The sequence below is a fragment of the Puma concolor genome, chromosome C1, assembly GCF_028749965.1.
Source record: "Puma concolor isolate L17-30 chromosome C1, mPumCon1.1.hap2, whole genome shotgun sequence".
Taxonomy (NCBI): domain Eukaryota; kingdom Metazoa; phylum Chordata; class Mammalia; order Carnivora; family Felidae; genus Puma; species Puma concolor.
In genome coordinates this window covers 138,132,778-138,149,733 of record NC_141674.1, presented here as the reverse complement: position 1 = coordinate 138,149,733, position 16,956 = coordinate 138,132,778, and the positions used below count along the sequence as shown (strand labels likewise).

Here is a 16,956-nt window from a genome sequence, read left to right as displayed (position 1 = left end):
GAATTGCGATATTATGAAGTGCATATACAAAGTGATTTCTAAATACGGGTTATTAAAATGTCAGATGAAACAAATCCTCCGTATTTATAAGTGTGTATTTTCTCTGGAAATCATGCTTGTAAACAATGTGCACTTTCCAGGGAGTCAGCAATTTGGGGCTTCCTTTTGCACAAGTACAGTGAAGATGAAGCATCCCACACTGTACATTCCTCGGCTAAGCTGTGATATAAGCTAGACAGGAAATCTGTGACCCCAAATTAGGGTGTATATGTTCAGTTATTGTAGATATATGGTGATTAGTTTGCGCCATGGCAACAATTTAAGGTTTTGCCAGTTTTTCCAATTGCATTTCACTTCTTAGAATTTATGTCAAAAGTCGAAGGTCATGATTTTCAGCTATTAATCTTTCCTGTCTGGAAAAAAACAATCCAAGTGTGTTTAGCTGGAAGAGCTGCCTCAAGCTGTTGACTGTGCAGGACTAAACTTTCAAATGTTGCAGTTTATGTAACCAATCCCCCATACTTAAATTTCAATGACAGATCTTTTTATTTTGTTTATCACCAAATGACAACGCGAACATGTCATGATACGGCTTTAGACATGCTGTGTGGTCATTTGAAGCAGTATTTCTAAATTGATTTTTTGGCCCAGGTCTCTCAAAACTCTTTAAAAGCATTTCATTGTTATAAAGTCTCTCAAAACTTACTTCAAGCATCTTATTGTTAGATGCAACTAGGGAGAGAAAAAATAAGCTTTTTATTTACATAAGGATGAGAGTAAATCACTTTGTCTTCTTGATTATCAGTTGTTTGGTTAATCAGAAAAGCTATGTTATTACAGTATTTTTTGTAGGCAGCAGTTTAGGAGAAAAACTGCAAATGGTGTCATGGTGAAATGTGTTACTGGAAATTGAAATTCCAATTTTAAAATTAGACAGACATTTTATGTGTTTATCATATTAGAATAATTAAGTTTCTGCTGCAGATTAGAATGTAAACTTTTAGCAAAAGTATACTCTTGCTATATTTTGGTAACACAAATGTTATTATGAAAGCACTGTAGGGTTTTGGGCTTTTCTGGATAATTATGAGTAAATGATCATTTTGTAATGAAATCATCCTCGGCTTGTGACTCTCAACTGATTTTTCCATCTGGTGTTTGTCATGTAAAGAGGTCCATTCAGCAGTATTAAGCAGTTTGAAAAAACACCAACCAAACTTCTGTATTTACAGAAGGTCCTCATTCAACGTGGTGTTTCCAGATTTCTCTCTCTCATATTTATTTTCTCTCTGTCTCTCTCTCTGGAGGGCATTTTCTTCATAGGAGAGCATAAAGAACGTTGGTATTTCATTCCTACTTCACCTAAAAAGTTGAGTTAGTCCAATCATTTTCTATCTATTCCTCATTTATCTTACATAGAAAATATAGGGGTGCCTGGGTGGCTCATTCGATTAAGTGTCCAACTTGTGCTCCAGTCATGATCTCATGGTCTGTGGGTTCCAGCCCCAAGTTGGGCTCTGTGCTGACAGGCTCAGAGCCTGGTCCCTGCTTCAAATTCTGTGTCCCCCTCTCTCTCCACCTCTTCCCCACTCTCTCTCTCTCTCTCTCTCTCTCAAAAATAAATAAACATTAAAAAATTAAAATAAATATAAATACTGCTTCAAACAGATTTGTTACTTGGGTAATGTTGAGGTCTGCAAAAAAAATAAAGGAGATCCAACCATAGGACATTTATTTCTTAATCTCAATTTCTAAATTATTATCTGATAATAATCATTTGATTACAATAAACTTGTTCCTTCTACCTCTACCACCAACGTACCCTTTTGAATCAAGCCCCCTCTTTATCCACAGGATTAAGTGCGAATTATCTAGTTCAGCCATATATGAGAATTCTCTGTAAAGCTTTCTCATGTATGAGTCACCCATTTCATAGTTGAAATATGCACAGGTCCAGTATTCCAGAAAGTTTCCAGGATTTTTTTTTTAAGAAAAGAAAAGAAAACAAACAAAAACGTCATTGAGTTACGTGTTCAAAACTGTGTTCTGTCACATTTTTCCTTGCTAGGTGTTTCCACTTGCCAGACCTGTTCACCTTCAGATGCATCTGCCCTGCCCTGCTTGCCCTGTTTTATCTTGCAGCAGAACCCTACTCCTGCAAGATGGGTTTCTTAGCTGACTTTTGGCTGGGTTTTGCCATCTGAAGCACACTGCGAGTGTGGAGGGCAGGAGTGGAGAATGTGGAGTGATTTCACTTCTTGGGGCCTTAACAATGTCTTCCCCAGTTGACACCATCTCTTCTGGAAGATCCCAAAATGGTTTCAGTGTCCTCCACATGAACATGTCTTTGAGTTCCAGTAAAATGACTGGCCCGTTGTCCCTCAAGTGTAGACGCCTGTCGTTACTAATGCACAGTTCACTTTCCCATTCTGGTCTGGGGTGGTGCCCCTCTTCCCTGCTCTCGGGCCAGAGCCTACACCCCACCATCTGGCTTTTGAGGTGAGACACCCTGGCACTGTGACTCTAAGGAGGGGAGGGAAGGGAGGCATCCATGAGCATTGAGGTTTGTATGAGACTGGTGCAAGCCAGACTCCTTATGAACAACTCTGGAAAAAGGGGCCACCAGTACCAAGGGGCTCCCAGGTGCACCACCCTTGTAGAGCTCCCAAAATCTTATGAGATCCAGCTTCCTCTGGGAGCATGGCAGGGGCTACAGCACCTTTGTGTCTGATTCTACCATTTTCTGAGCCATCCCTGACATGCAGCACATTCTAGCCCATTCCCCACTGCCCCTCTTCCAGGACCTGCACTTACTCCTCCCACACATACCCAAAGTCACAGAGTAAACCCTGCAGGCTCCAACCATGCCTTGTTTGCTTTCATGGAAAACTCCACATTCCTCCCGCATGGATCAAGGCCCCCTCACCAACCCTCCAGCATCACCCATAAAAGAAAAACAATTTTTTAATGTTTATTTATTTTTGAGAGCGAGAGAGAGAGACAGAGCGTGAGCAGGGGTGGGGCAGGGAGGGAGGGAGGCACAGAATCTGTAGCAGGCTTCAGGCTCTGAACTGTCAGCACAGAGCCCAATGGGGGGGCTCCAACTAGGGGCTTAAACTCACGGACCACAAGATCATGACCTGAGCTTAAGTCGGACATTTGACTGAGCCAGCCACCCAGGTGCCCCAAGAAAAACATTTTTATAATGAATTAAAAAGTTTTTTGTTATAGAAAACAATTAGTCCTCAACATCTGTTCTTGTTAAGTTTCCTGTAAAATAGTAAGCTTACATTCCATACGGTTTCTCATGAACAGGAAATCACTACGCTTTTGGTCCAAAATAATCTTTGGGTTGCTTCGTTCAGTTTACTCTGGTCGTCTCTGTAACCGTCTTCTAAATGATGTCACCAAATACCTGCTTGGAATTTCCTTTGTTTTAGCTACCCAAAATAGTTCTTCTTTTGCTCACTGGATCTTACCAGACACAGGCATCCACTTATATTCCCAGATGATGTGCAGGAGAAAAAGATTTTACCGTGTATTTAACTCTGCCTATATGCTGTGACATCATATGCTTTTCATTCCAGTGGAAGAGCCCCAGTAAATAGGATAACTAAATAACGTGTGTGATATATTGGAGAGTAGTATGTGCAAGAGATAGAAAAAGAGCACAGGAAGTGAATAGAAAGTGGGATTAATTTTAAAAATGTTCATGGCAAAATTAAATTACACAAAACTCTGTCTCATGAGGGTTTTCCTTAGCTGAGTCTTTTCCAGCACTGGGGTGGTACCTGGCACAAACCAATTCTCAAAAAATATTAACTTGAAGATATGAATATAAAGAAGGGAGTTATGTGTATGGACTAGAGTCATTGGCAGTAGTTTTATGGAAGAAACATGATTTCATTTAGTTCTTGAAGCACAGAAAGGATTTGGAAAACATTACTTTTGTGTAACTGCTCTTAATTAAATCAATACTCTTCTCTATTCCGTATCTCATAGAACCTTGGCGGAGATGATATTAAGGCTGAACTGCATGTCTCTTCCTATTCCAACATCGCTTAGAAAGTAATGATTTATTTGCAAGTTGAATATATTTGTGTCCATGTATATGTATGTAAAAGTAAAGGGGAAGTGAAATTCTCCTATTACACATTAATCCCCCTAAATTCAATACTGCTATTTCAGTTACGTTTACCTCATTTTTAATTTTGCCTTATAGAAAAGTATATTTTAGATATCAGTCTGTTTCAATAAACTCAAAGTTACTTTCTAATTTGTTTGGTCTATTGAAATTTTATTTTCATTTCTTCACTCAGCAAATATCTATTGAGAGCCTACAGTGCTCTGAGGACTATTGTAATTTCTGAAGATACCACAATGAGACATGAATGTCTCCCTTTATGGGCTTACATTTTAACCGAAGAGGTAGGGGGAGCAAGCAGGATAAAAATGTAAAATGTCTGACATGTTTAATATTGATAAATGATAGAGAAGAGAAATGGAGCAGAGAAGCGAAGCTAGATAGGAGGTGCATGTGTGAGTGCTCCCGTTTTAGACTGGTGGGTCAAAGGCCTCAAGAAGAGGAGAAGGTTTCAATAAAAAATGTGATGCAAGCAAAAGTGACCAGCCATGCATGTATATGAGGGAAGAGTGTGTCAGGTGGTAGGAACAGCAACTGTAAAGGCTGGCGGCAGGTAACACCCCAACGTGACTTAGTGCCTGGGATCACTACCTTGCTGCCAGGAGGATCTGAAATTTGGCTTTGTTTCATTTGTATTGTTTCCTGTGGCATTATAAATCTGACTCCTATCACAGATAGCTAACATACCAGTGAAATTTCCAAAATCAACCTGTTCTCAAATGCATTCATTCAACTTTCATGACCTTGATATTTTTTTCCATAGATTATTTTATACGTTTTGAAAAGTGATAGGCCAAGTGGGCAAGAATTTTGCATGGGGCATTATGATCCAGAAGTTGGCATTTAAAGTCACATGCTGGAGAGAGGATGAGAAAGAGAATGTATTCAGTATTCTAATGTTAATAGAAAAGGAATGTCTCAGATATATCAAAAGCCACACTGGGAGTTTGTAAATTGCACAAGAATGAAAATATTATTTTAGGTGAATATTGGGAATCCGGAGTAAGATGGAGCTGACAGGGTGACAGGCTTTTTTTACGCAAGACATCAGCTCCAGGGAGCAATGAAGCAAGACTCCTCCCTCCTCTTCTGACTTTTCAGCTGGTGCATATCTCTGCTGATCAATGAGTTCAGAAAAGAAGAATTAAAATAAAACCAAATTCCAAAAAAAGTGATTACTCAGTGAGAGTGAAAATGCCTATGTGGAAAATATTTCAAATCAAACCCTCAGAAAACAAAAACTCTGAATTTCCAAGAAATGCTATGCATGTTGGCAGAGCAAACACAGACACACCCCAGATCTCTGAACTAACATATATGAGGTGTTAATGACCCACGGATTAACATCCACACCCGCCTTCAGCATACAGAGTGATTCAAAGGCCAGTCAGTTCTAAATACCATGGCCAATCAGGAAGCTGAAGGATTATCACTGGATGACACAAATTTAAAAGCAGCAATATGATACACTTTTGAAAGAAAATGCCTCCAAAAAACTTCTTAAGTATTCAAGTTTCATTTGGTTTTCTTTCTGAAATTTAGCAAGTACTTATAAACTAAACTGCTTTTGATTCTGTGCCTGTATCAAAGCATATTTGGTGAAGTTGCAAGAGGTATTTCAATATAAACTCCCACTTTCCTCTTCTAAAATTTTTCCTTTTGGGGCCTAGAAATTTCCGTGTCTGGTTTTATTTTTAATGGAAACTCCTTGGAAAAATGTGAAAAATCCATAGATCCAATAAATGCTTGGGAACTTTGGCATGGGGACATGGAGGTCAGCTTCCGCTGTCTTTATCAAAAATAAATGCAATTTCTATTCTTGTTATTGTTCAAAAATAGCATAATAAACCACTTCAAGGTTCCCACCAGATTAAACCTCCAGGGAGAAAAGTATGTAACAGCAACATAATCCAACAGTACGAGAAGAGTACTGAGTCAGTTGGCATATGAAAAAGTTTCATATGAAGGAGCAGGAGGAGATGGGGTCTCAACATGACAGAACTGAATCTGAACAGGAAAATCTGTCTTCCATTTTTGTCACCCCAGAACACAAAGCCAAATTGGAGTGACTTCATAGAAGAACAACAAAATGATTAGGGCACCAAGGGCTTGATTTATGTGGAGAGATTAAAAGAGCACAGAGTAATGTATATTTTGGCTAAGTGATTGCTAAGAGGAACATGATAACAGTCTGCAAATATGTGAAAGATGTAAACGCCTCAGGAGAGGAAGAATCCTCTGGCAGGATGCAAATGGACAGCACAAAGGACGAAGAAAATGTTTAAGTTAAAAATGAGAAGAGGGGAATATGCTCACCGTGAGAACCAACCCCATTCTTAGAAAATGAGTGAGCATCCTCACTCTTGGGACTTTTGAAATACTCCAAATAAAACCCCAGGAGGCTTACTGAAGGAGCAGGTCTTTGCTGGTGTAATACTATGGAATCAGTGATGCCTTGAGTCAAAGGAAGAAAGGAAGAACAGGTGTGCCTCTGTGTGTGTGTGCGTGTGTGTGTGTGTGTGTGTGTGTGTGTGTACCACTCACATGGTACGTGGAGTTGGAGAAGGATAGAAGAGAGGGGTCAGTTGTACTTTGAAAAATAGACAAAGAAAAAAATAAGAAAAAAGAAAAATATTTCCCAGTTGCATTGCAATGGAGCAAATTTTAAAAGTTATGAGTAACTTTTTATTTTAAGGGGAAAAAAATCTATTGGATTTTGGAGATTGACCAAATATGACAATCAACTCCTGAGGTCTCGTTGCCCTTGTATGACATCACTCACAGGATGTAGGTAATTATATCTCATCCCTACTGCCCACACTTCCTAACCTCAAGGTTAGGGGGTGGTCATAACTACTTTTTGAGCACGTTGGAATTTTGCATTTAAACGCCTCTTATCCAACCATAATATAAAATCATCTTTGAGGCAGTTTGTCTGTAACAGCCTGGAGTGGTGTTGCATCAACCTTTGTAAATGGAGAGTAAACAATATTGATTTGAAGAAATGGAGAAAAGAGGTGTTTTCATTCTCATGCCACCCTTCCCTGGACCTCTGGCTCCCTTCAACACACCACACGCAGATACCAACACATATGTTAGTATCTGAAAAGGCAACATTTACAGCCATTTTCCCTGGGGAAAAAATGGGGAGAATCTTCCACAGAATTAATAATAGGTTGGGAGACAGACGGTGAAAAGGAGAATTTTCTCTCTCTCTGCCCCACCCCCTAGAGTTTTGCAGCTAACCAACAGGAAGGCTGTTTACCTCTAGCAGTAGGTCAAGTGCACAGCCCTCTGCACAGCCAGCACTCTGTGGAGTGACCACATGCTCCAGCTGCCATCCTCGTGAGACTGAGCACATCTGCTTGGAGATGTTTTCAGCATTCCCTGACCTGGGGCATGGGAACCTCAGAACATTTCCTAACCCAGGTCTCATTAGCTTGATACAATTAGATTACTGAAGAATGCAGTTGACGAAAGGCACATATTATTTATAATTTCCATTAGCAGTAAAAATTGTTCCAGACAAAATTTCATAAGGCCATCTCATGTCATTTGTCACACGATTAATCTCACCAAGGGGTTGGGGTGGGGGGAGGGAGATGGCATAAAAGAATTATAGGAAATCTTTCTATGCCAAGTATTTGATGTAAGAGGTTTTTTTTTTTTTTAATTTTCTTTCTTTTAGACAGGAACTATTACTACTCTTAGTTTAGTAAGATGTGTGTGTGTGTGTGTGTGTGTATGTGTGTGTGTGTGTGTGTGTGTGTGTGTATGTTTTGGTTAATGTGTACAGTTTTTGGAAAATATATATGATAAAAATTATAAAATATTATTTTTCAACTTGTGAACTTTTCTGAGAATGCGTTCAGGGATAAGTGATTACTGGGTTGACGTTTACAGTTTAGGGTCTAAACTGTCATTAACAGCACTTAAAAGTAACACATTGGTTGAAGTGGGAGGTACGTTGGGGGCTAGGTGGGAAGAGGTAGTTTCCAGTATCATTTATCTCTGTCAGGTCCTCATGTTCAGTCCTTGCAGAAGACCCCAAAAAATCTTCCCTGTAATTCAGTTTTCCCACTTGTATATTTAGGTGATTGCGTCAAATGGAACATTAAGAATCCAGGTAGATCTACAGTCATTTAGTTAGTTGGCTAATGATTAGAGGAGATGAGTACAATTTGTTGTTTGAAAACTTTATAAAGTTTTATAAAAAACTTATATAAAGTATACATGAAGTTATATATATTTATATATATTATATTATATATATACATGTGTATATTTAAGATAGAATAATATATTGCAAAATGGATTTTTAGGTTCTTTTTAGGGGAAAACAGAAAAAAATAAACATTCTTTTTCAATATGTATAGCAAATAAACAGCGTATTAAATAGATAAAATGAACTTCCTCTCTTATAGCTTTTTTCTCCTCTTCTTTGCCTTTACTGCACACTTACGAGAGGATTAGTCATTAAAGGATTCTAACCAGGGTAAAAAGAAAGAACATGTTCTTTTTTGCTGGAATGATCCAAGAAGACTCTTCAGTCATGCCACTGCAGTGTTCTGAGGAAGATATCCAAGCTAGTTAGGACTTTAATAAAATATGTTTATATGGAATTCAGAGGTCACAAAATCGTTCATTCTCAATTCTATGATTCTCTCTAATAGAGGGCCCAGATTTATGTATTTTCCATTTATAGACTTCCATATCGTAGTTTTTGAGATGATGCTTACACTAAGCATATGGATTATTCTTTGATACAGAAAAAGAACATCCAATTAGGTTTCCTTTTGCTTTATGTTTTAACAATCCTTCAATTAAATAAGGACATTCTACTATGAAACAAATTGTTATGATGGCTGGTAAATTTTAATGTTGTAAAATACAAACAATTATTCTACATCATGGGTTCAAACACATTAATTAATTAATTTGTTTGTTTATTTATTTATTTATTTATTTATTTATTTATTTATTATTCATTAGTTCACTCATTTACTCACTAATTTAATAGACACTTATTAAGCAAATACAATTCGCAGATACTCTTGGGAATAAGGATACAGCAGTTGTGTAGGTAGGTGCTGTGATGAGATACACTGGGGGCTCTGAGAATCCAAAATTAAGTCACTTAACCTTATTTTTAATATTAGGAGGAATCTTCCATGGGGTGCTGCTTTTAAGCTGAGATTTAACAAATAATAGGGTTTAGCCAAGTGAAAAAACATGGTGAAGTAGGAAACAAGGTGGTTTTATGGCGAAAATGATGCACAGAAAAAGACCCCAAGGAAAGTGTCCCAAGTTGAGATGGCTAGGTCGAAAGGCTTAGACATTTATGTATATGACGATAACCCTCCAGAAAGGTTGTGTCAATTTATATTCTCACTGAATATAGACAAGAGAGAGCATATTCCCACAAGTTTTACTAGGGATAAAAAATCTTAAGATTTATTAGCTAAATACTAGTTGAGTATCTTTTACTTAATGCTATGGAGAGTGTGGTCTGTACAGGATTAACATGGATAAGACACAGACTCTGTTCCCCCGCACTTGTCATCCACTTGAAACAAGAACTAAAGCAAAGAACAATATTGAATTATATGTATTAAGAGCACAATTGTGAAATTCACTTAGAAACTGGTGAGGTGTAAGTAGTAAGGGGAATTAGTAGAAGTGGAACAAATATCTACTCACTTGATGAAAGAGTACGGAGAGAAAAAAAAAAAAAACTAAAAGAATAGGGAGAATATGAACAGACTGTATTTATGCATTTACTGGATTACTTTTCAACTTAATATGCTTGTTATAATCAAATTATGAGGGCAGTTGCTTTTGCTATCTATGATCATTTTCAAGCTAAAATGTATAATAAAAGTTCTATGCCTCGCCATTGTAAATTGTAATGATCTCTTTCAATCTCTTTATCGTATTTGCTCACCTAAATTCTTTATTTGTTTTAAATGTGTATTTATTTTTAAGAGAGAGAGAGAGAGAGAGAGAGAGAGAGAGAGAGAGAGAGAACAAGTGGGGGAGGGGCAGAGAGAGAGAGAGAGAAACACAGAATCTGAAGCAGGTCCCACGCTATTAGCGCAGAGCCCACGCTGGGGCTTAAACCTACGAACCGTGAGATCATGACCTGAGCCAAACTCAGACACTTAACTGACTGAGCCACCCAGATGTCCCTAAATTCTTTCTTTTTAATAAACATGATTATACACTAAGTGCTGATTCATTTCTAAACAATATTCTACAGAACTATGAATCTCTTCTCAGTTATCTGTTTTCATAAACTTATAAAAGCACAAAGTCCAAACACCTATATTTGAAATTATTTCAAATGATAGAAAATCCATTCTACATCCAGTGTTATTCATTTATAGCTTCATACAATTTTATAGTAGTCGCTGCTTTTCTAAGCAGTCATGATCTACATTGAATTTTTTAAAAAATATGTTAGAATTAGAATAAAGAATAAACTTAGACCTAACTTTCCAGAGCCACAAATTGTCCAATTTCATGAGATTTGATGGAAAGTACACAAACTATAGAATAAGTTAGATCCAGATTTGAGTTGTTAGATTCTGCATCTTTTGAATGAAAAAATATTACCCATTTTTATTTATTTTTTGTTTTATTGTTATTTTTAAAAATAATTTATTGTTGTTAGCCAACATACATTGTATACAATGTAGTCTTGGTTCAGAAGTAGATTCCCGTGATTCATCACTTACATACAGTATCCCAACAAGTGCCCTCCTCAATGCCCATCTCCCATTTCCCTGCAGCCCTACCCCCACCCCATCCCCATCAACCCTCAGTTTGTTCTGTGTATTTAAGAGTCTCTTATGGCTTGCCTCCTTCTATGTTTGTAATTTATTTTTCCTTCTTTTCCCCTGTGGTCTTCTGTTAGGTTTCTCCAATTCCACATATGTGTGAAAACATATGATATCTGCCTTTTTCTGACTGGCTTATTTCACTTAGCTTAATACCCTGTGGTTCCATCCACGTTGTTGCCAATGGCAAGATTTTATTCATTTTCATCACCAATAGTATTCCATTGTATATGTGTATATATACATACATGTATACAATGTATATATATGTATATATACATACCACAGCTTCTTTATCCATTCATCAGTTGATGGACATTTGGGCTCTTCCCGTAATTTGGCTCTTGTTGATGTGCCACTATAAACATTGGGGTACATGTGTCCCTATGAATCAGCACTCTGTATCCTTTGGATAAATTCCTAGTAGTGCTATTGCTGGGTCATAGAGTAAGTCTATTTTTTTAAATTTTCTGAGTAAGCTCCACACTGTTTTACATAGTGGCTGCACCAGTTTGCATTCCTCCCAACAGTGCAAGAAGGTTCCCCTTTCTCCACATCCTCACAACATCTGTTGTTTCCTGAGTTGTTGAATTTAGCCACTCTGACTGGTGTGAGGTAGTATCTTAATGTGGTTTTGATTTGTATTTCCCTGATGATGAGCAATGTTGAGCATCTTTTCACGTGTCTGTTGCCTATCTGGGTGTCTTCTTTGGAAAAGTGTCTATTCATGTCTTCTGCCCATTTCTTCACTGGGTTATTTGTTTTTGGGGTGTTGAGTTTGGTAAGTTCTTTATATATTTTTGATACTAACCTTTTATTCAATATGTCATTTGCAAATATCTTCTCCCATTATGTTGGTTGCTTCTTAGTTTTGTTGATTGTTTCCTTTGCTGTGCTCAATTTTTTTCTTGATCAGGTCCCAGGAGTTCATTTTTGCTTTTATTTCCCTTGCCTTCAGAGACATGCCAAGAAGTTGCTGTGGCCAATGTCAAAGAAGTTGTTGCCTGTTTTCTCCTCTAGGATTTTGATGGTTTCCTGTCACATGTTTAGGTCTTTCATCCATTTTGAAGTTATTTTTGTGTTTGGTGTAAGAAAGTGGTCCAGTTTCATTATTCTGCATGATTCTGCATTTTAAAATATTAGCTACCTAGGGTAAGCTATTTTACTTCTTTAGAACTCTTTGACTTGCAAGTTTGGAGATCATAATAACTCATATGTATTGAACTAGTTTGTTGACAGTATCTTCCACAGTTATGGGTACATTGTAAGCATTCAAAGAATAAAGTTATGTTGTAGAAATGACTTAAGAGTTGGGGTAATGATTTTGGAAGTCAGTATTTATTAAGATAAAAGTTAAAGTTTAATCCATAAAGGGATATAGTACCAATGCTATTTTTTTCATGGCATAACTTTTGCTGTTTAATTTGGACAAGCTGAAATTAACACAATTTCAACTGCAACCCTTATGTTTTAGGGATATGTAGAGGAAGGGAGTTCAACATTAACTTTAACTGGAAATTAACTGTTAAATCTGAACAAGCCAAGTGAAATTAAATATGAAATCTCGAAGTATTTCTGCCTCTTGAAACTGAAATTGCATGCATTTTCTATTTTAAAAATTTAAGTATTTCACTGGTAATGTCTTTATTTTGTATTTGTTACAGACAATTTCATCATCCAGAACACTACTGGTAAGTTCAACCAATTTCCTACTGACTTAGTCAAATATGGATTCAGGTATTGGTCTATTATTATCTTTTTATCTATTCATTCTATTAGTGGGCATAAAATTATTAGTATTTTTCTTGGTGAATACAAATGCTTGAATTTGGAATTGTTAACATTATGGGACAGGGAAATAAGAAATATTAAATACATATCAGTGGGTTCCAATAAACTTGTCTCAAAAATGCAATAAAGATTCAGCATTAAAAAGGAATATTAAATCTCTTTCACATGAATATTACTGTCATTCTCAAAAATTTCCTCTCACAAGACTATTTTTCCATCAATATGACCAATATTTCCATGTTTATGTTTTGTTTTCCTCACTGATCCTTGTTTTCTATATGAGAAACAATTTTGATATCTATTTTCATTACCTCCTATCAAATTAAGTCCGTATCATCCCAATGTGAGATAATGAGATAGGTTAAGAACAAGTTTGTCAATTCCGTGTGCAGTCAGTAAAAATGGCTGTCCTGGAGGTCAGATGTGGCCTTAAATGGTAGCAGAGGAGGCCGACTCAGAAGTGTAGGAAAAGGATGTCTAGCTTTTGACAGGTAAGTGTATGGGAGATTCTTCTAAAACTTTGTGATAACTGACCAATTGAAGGTTCATCTACAAATGATTTGAGACAATTATTAGTATTTTTTTAAAGTGATATCCTTGGTTAGGAGTTTTTATGCTATTCACAGTTTATTTTGAATGAATGCAGAACAATTTTCCTTTTTTAGTCTTAATTAACTTTTTCTATACAATTGGGAATTGATAAAATGTGAGGAATCAATTTGGAGTTGGGTGTTCTGGATCATGAGTAGCAATTGAGTACCTGGAATCTAGGACAAGAAGTTTGGTAGTACAGATACAGCATCAGCATGCTAGCACATTCCCAGAAGGGAGGGAAGCCAGGAGGCAGGTGGGAGCAGGCCAGAAGAGGTGCAAGGGCAAAAGATCAACATATAGCACAAGGTTTGGCACATGGTAGGTACCTAATAAATGTTTACTAAATGAATAACCATGAAAGCTTGCTGACAGGTTTGATAGACACAGGTTAAAAAGGAAAAATGAGGAAAGAAATTCTATGTTTATCTGAAGGTATATATGGGGATAGGGAAAAAAAAGGAAAGATGTTAAGCAGTGGGGAAAACATGGCAAAACCAGATTGGACTCACCTTCTATCAGAGGTCCTTTCAAGGATCCACTTCTCTACTGAAGTAAATACTTAGTTGCCTCTCTTCACTCTTTTGTCGTTACTACTTGTCATCTAGTAAGAAAGCTCTTCTCATTGAGTTTAAAGTTATTGATCTGTTCTCACTGAGGCATTACTCATTAAGGACCTCATCCTAAGATGAATGGAGCCAAACAACATTGTTTATGATCTCACTTTATTTCATTATAAGGCATGTAGATAACAAAGATGGAGTAGGAAAAGCTAGACTAGGACATACACCTACTCATATGGGCTTAGCTAAAAATCTCTAAGAAATGCATTTATCTTTTTTATATGTGTTTGCCTTCTACCATTTAGCATTCAGAACAGTGTTTATGAATAACCTCCTGAACTGAATCAATTAGAAAATGTAAGCAGGAAAACTTAGGATATTATACTGTTTCTTATATAATGTCTCAATTTAGGAGCAGATAAGAGATCAGATTTGGCCATATGGTTGATCTACGTTGCTGAAATTTACAGGCTGTCTGCTTTCTCCATGTAAACACATTTGTAAACCTCTTCAGTAGCAGGAACTTTACTTGAATTAACCAATTTATGACCTCTGAAATTCTCTTAGTAGCATTTTAGGAACTTCCCAATCTTTGATTTTTCCTTTCAAGGTATTACTTTCAAAATCTCCTTTCAGACATTATTTAAGTTAATTCTATAGAATCATAAAAGTAAATAGGGAGTGCCTGGATGGCTCAGTCAGTTAAGCATCCAATTCTTGATCTCAGCTCAGGTCTTGATCTCAGAGTGCTGAGTTCAAGTCCCAAGTTGGGTTCTATGCTGAGTGTGAAGCTTACTACAAAGAGAAAGAAGAAAAGAAAAGAAAAGAAAAGAAAGAAAAGAAAAGAGAAAGAAAGAAAGAAAGAAAGAAAGAAAGAAAGAAAGAAAGAGAGGAAAAGGTAAATAGTAGATTATACTAATTAGGCAAAAAGAATAAGAATCCTTAGATAAACTTTCAGATTTTATTTGAAAAGACAAATATGATCCACATGAGCTCACCACCCTTCCTACATTGAGATAAGGTGATATAGTTTGTTTCTGTGCTGTTGTGATGTGAAGGGAGGTTGCAAAGGTTCCAGAAGTCTGATGGAATATCCCCTTAGTCCTCCTAACATGGAAGCAAAGATACTTCAAAGGATGGATCTGTGTCTTCCATTGCTGTGTGCACATTTATATTTCCTATCTGGATGAGAGCTCACTATGTTGTAGGAAGTGCTTTAACTTGGACAGTGAGAACCATGCTCTGATCCTGACACAAAATAGCCAAGTTCCTTTAATCAAGTTTTTTGGCTTTCTAAGCATTTACTGTCAGATAAAGATGTTCAATGAAAGGCCTGTCTCCTCCCCTAAATATCTAATATTCTAATATATGCTATCATGTGAATAAATTTTTCCTTACATACTGAAACATAGCTAGAGTTCCATGATCAATACTTCTTGAGCTAAAGGATTCAAAAATATATGCTGACATAACGGTCCTCACAGGTAATATAATTTGTCCTTAAAAACACGATATAGGTCTCCAGACCATGAAGATATTACATCATGGACATCATCCCAAAATGTATGCTTTAAAAGGATCATTGTTAATGTTCTCAAAAACTTACTCACAGTGTTATATTCCTAAGGAGGTTTGATGATCCTGACACATTTAGTGGTTTAAATCTTCAAATATGTTAACGATATGTATATGTATATATAACATTCATTTGTGATTCCTGGCTGAATAAGTCAAGTAATTGTAATCTTTTAGCATTGGGAACATTTTGATCATCTCACACTGTAACAGAGACTGAGGAGTTGAAATTAAGAATCATAAAATGCAGAATAAAATTATAAAGACCTTCTTGTAATACAAAATTCATGGAAACAAAACTCTAATTTCCTGATGGATATATTATATTAATGTAATGGATACCTCAGTGTAGTTAAATTGCATTAAATGGTTATTAATGCTTGAATAAACTTCAAGGAAGTGGGTACTGGTTGAAATGGGATAATATTTTGTTCTGCTAAATTATACGTTAATTGGTATTTCCTCTCTTGTAAAAGGACCTAAAGGGTTTAATAAAATATGTGGTAGAAACATTATTTTTTTTCTAGAGATATTAAGTCAAGAGTTTAACTGGAAGTGTTTCAAACCTTTCCCAGAAAATTCTTCAGTATTTTTGATGACATGGGTTTTAGGGACTCCCAAAAGTAAATAATTAAAGCTTTTAGTCATCCAAATAATGATAGACTGCGTCATGGGAAAAAATGTTACAAATTGTACAGTTGAGATTTGTTTTCTTACTGCATGTTCCACAGAGGGGAGGGAGGGAGGAGGAGACTGAGAGAGAGAAAAAGAGAGAGAGAGAGACCGAGTCCAGAGGCAAGGGCAAGCCATCTTTGTTATTCTCAAGTTACTTCACAAGCTGTATTCGATAATACAAGGAGCAAGACCTTGCAGTTCATTTTCTTTTTATCAGATTATGAAAAGTACTGGAAACCTCAAGTTTTACCTGAGGGATGTGGTGTTTCTGCTATGCATGAGGAAAATAGCTGCAACCAAGTACTTGAATCTGGCCAGGCTGGAGTTGTGTTTTGAGTTTCAATTTTTTGAGTAAACTAGGTGATAAAATTAGGTCCATGCCTCCAGATGCTTATAGACAGAGTACCTAAAGATTGTATAGTTCAGGACTCAGCACAAGTGGAACTGGCACAGGGGGCATGTCAGGAAAATTAAGTTGAGGAACTTAGAAAGCATGCATAGATTTACAGTACAGAGTTAGTGCACTGACTTCTATTTAAACATTATTTAGAAGTTTCAGTGCTCAGTTCTTGTCTTGTGGGAGGCACATCTCATTTTCTTTAGGGTCAGCAGTCATACAGTGTTACTCAAGTGTCATACAAAAAAGGAAACACAGGCCACTCAATCTAAAATAATAGACAATGTGGCCCAGTCACAGGGACTACATCACCAAGATGAAATATTTGTAGCACTGTAAAGGCTAAACCCATGGGGCTGGCAATTCCAAGTAAGTAAGACC

At 36.8% G+C, this 16,956-nt stretch overlaps 1 long non-coding RNA gene across 1 annotated transcript in view; it reads left to right on the top strand.

Moving 5' to 3' along the window:
• Window positions 1-16,956, top strand: part of LOC147578460 (uncharacterized) — a 271,017-nt gene that overhangs the window by 145,330 nt on the left and 108,731 nt on the right. The window contains exon 2 of the long non-coding RNA XR_015254284.1: window positions 12,648-12,674. This is a non-coding gene — a long non-coding RNA (uncharacterized LOC147578460). The remainder of the gene's footprint in view (window positions 1-12,647; window positions 12,675-16,956) is intronic.